Raw genomic sequence first — 2,746 nt, forward strand, 5'->3', positions numbered from 1 at the left:
GCACCCCAAAACTTTTAAATACCGAAAAAATGAGACAAATATTCAAGCCTGTTTCCATCAATGTGCTACAAAGCACGAACTTCACAACACATAGGTCACCGAAATGCGCTTCTAATCGTGGCTACATCACCATGCAAAGCATTACAGGAGAACTATTCAACCCCCCAAAATAGAATACCATCAACTGATGAACAAAGCCCTTTTTCTTCTAACAAAATATAGCAAGCAAAACCTGATATTAGATGTTGTCGAGCAACAATCGAATCGTCCATATGTATTAAGGCTACTGAAACAATATCTCGACCTTGATGTACTCATAATGAAACCGAACATACCAGCTCGACTGCTACAACAATGGAAAGTAGCTCAAAAAGTCATTTGATCAAGAAAACCCTGTCGTTGGAGAATAAATAGACGCTCTCACTTCCAAAACCTAAGGATAGATACAAACCTTCACGGTTATACCTTAAAACCCTTCAAGAAAATTGATTTTGTGATGGTTGAGTTAGACGGCTCCCTTAACAATGTAACGTGCGGAAGGAAGGAAATTTTTTCCCTAAAACCCTTAACATCCTTCTTGTCCATTAAACACTCAATATTAAGAGGAACCTCGACATTGGCGCTTAAGACCTTCTTGAGCTTCTCACAGGCAGCCCGCATCCTTATGCTTGCGCGGAGGGTTGCAGTTACGGTAGTCTTCTCTAAATTTTGTGACAAAGTAATTGAACAGAACTTCGTCAAAGTCTCTAGCACCTAAAGGTCTTTCAAATGCATGTGAGAGGATCTTAAGATGACCATTCCAAAAGGCAGCAACATAGACTTGTGTATCATTGTGGCCATCATCGACGAATACAATGTAAATTGGATTGGTATCCGGCAAATCTATCTTGTAAATGCCATATGCAAGGGCAATGGCAGTGGACTCGTGCAATAGACGGAGAAGATTTAGATTGGCTATGAAGGTCACATTTAAGTAAGCTTGCCTATGTAATTCTGTGAAGTAGGCCGGTATTCCGTTCACACAGTCGGAAACCGCTGATGTTTCCAAATTCTTCGTGGCTATTCCCTTTAAATGCGATAGAAGCATACCTAAGATTTCCGTCTGGGTAAATACTTTGTCCTCTTATTCTAAGTATCAGACGTGGATCAGAATACCGCCATACGGTGCTTTCGAGGCTTTAAAGGAGAACACACAAGATCGTGTTGGACCTCTTGATCCCGGACTTCCTTCCGAGTAAACGCTTGATCTGCATAATGGTGGTTTTCATATTTAGCGTTGCAGAGGCCCGTTGTTGTACCCAGAAACCGCTGCTTATTGCCGAAGCACACCATTGCCAGGGTTTCCCACTTGGATTCATCATTGAGAATCACATCAATGTCGCGTTGCTTTGCGACAGCTACAATACAGTTCTCATTCCCAATGTCGAGCCCAACAACGCTCATCTTTACAGGAAATTCAAGGCAAAATTGCTCAAAATATCACGAATTTTCCTTTGAACTTGATGAATTCGGCTTTTATAAAAATGCAGGGGAAATTTGCTAACAATACCAGAAATTCAGCGTCGGTACAGTGAAGTTAAGCTTAGAACTAGCAAATTTTACGACAAATTCGTCAGAATTCATAACCTAACTTGAATTTTGACAATTCGATGTTAAAATGATCAAATTTGAGTTTAGAATAGTCATCTTAGAGAAAATACGCTGAAATTGGCTGTTTGCGGAGGATTTCGACGACAGATTACATATCTACTCGAACAAGGATCGATTACATATCTACTCGAACAAGGATCGATTCAGTGTAGGTGCAGCTAAAATTTGGAAATGGAGATTTGTCGGGACCAACTAATTTCGCCTGCATTAAATTCATAATCGTGATATTTAACAAAACTAGTCATGCATGCATAGGTCCATAGGTCTCAAGGGTTCAACCTGGCTCTGATACCATGTGTAAGGACCAACTCTTGTGTAAGGACCAACTCTATACTATATATTTTTTTCTTTTTTTTAATCACAATAAAACACAACTAGAAGAGGAAAAACAACACATTGGGAATTCAAATTTATTCATCACTGTCTAACACATCCCTAAATTTTATTTCACTGAACATATCATAAAATTTACATATATTCAACTAAGGCCATAAAGAAATCATACCAAATAATATTGCAACACATATGTACCGTTCACCAGAAGACGAGACTCCACTTGATTTGCTGTTACTTGTCTTCCCTTGTTGTCGGTCACCTCCCAGAGTGAATGACGATGTACTTGATCCGAATGCAATGACCCACCGGTTAACCTCCTAGTCTATTCCTTGGGTACTCTTCTTCCCTGTGGACCCCCGAGCTGCAATGGGGTTGTACAATGGAGGAATGAAATAGCTGGTAGAGGAGAGAACTCCTTGGCTCAAGAGTCCCCTCTCTAAAATCCTTTACATCACCAAACTCACTATAGTTCCGTAATCACTACACTAACATAGTCTCATCCATCCAACAATAGGGTTCCCAAAAAGTCACTTCTCCCATGGCTTGCCCCTTCTTTTATAGGAGTCCTCATAGGTGACACTTGGCATGTCATGCATAATTAATTATTTTTTTATAATTCAATAGTTTGATTATTCACCCACCCATGTGTCACTCTCTCATCAAGGGTCTCAAAAATTATTTATTTAAATTTTAATTTAAAAGTAATATTTTCCTCACCTCAACAAGATTCCTATTTCTTCTCCTAGTTGCCTCTTGATCC

At 39.5% G+C, this 2,746-nt stretch overlaps 1 non-coding gene across 1 annotated transcript; it reads right to left on the reverse strand.

Annotated features, from left to right (window-relative positions):
* Nucleotides 1–242: 242 nt before the first annotated feature.
* LOC149182387 (small nucleolar RNA snoR111) lies at nt 243–347 on the reverse strand. Its single transcript, XR_016257856.1, has one exon. It is a non-coding gene; the product is annotated as a small nucleolar RNA snoR111 (small nucleolar RNA).
* Nucleotides 348–2,746: the final 2,399 nt, after the last annotated feature.

The sequence above is a fragment of the Pinus tabuliformis genome, chromosome 3_2 (genome assembly GCF_031772625.1).
Source record: "Pinus tabuliformis cultivar Carrire ecotype Pingquan chromosome 3_2, CPIR1, whole genome shotgun sequence".
In the NCBI taxonomy this organism is placed as follows: domain Eukaryota; kingdom Viridiplantae; phylum Streptophyta; class Pinopsida; order Pinales; family Pinaceae; genus Pinus; species Pinus tabuliformis.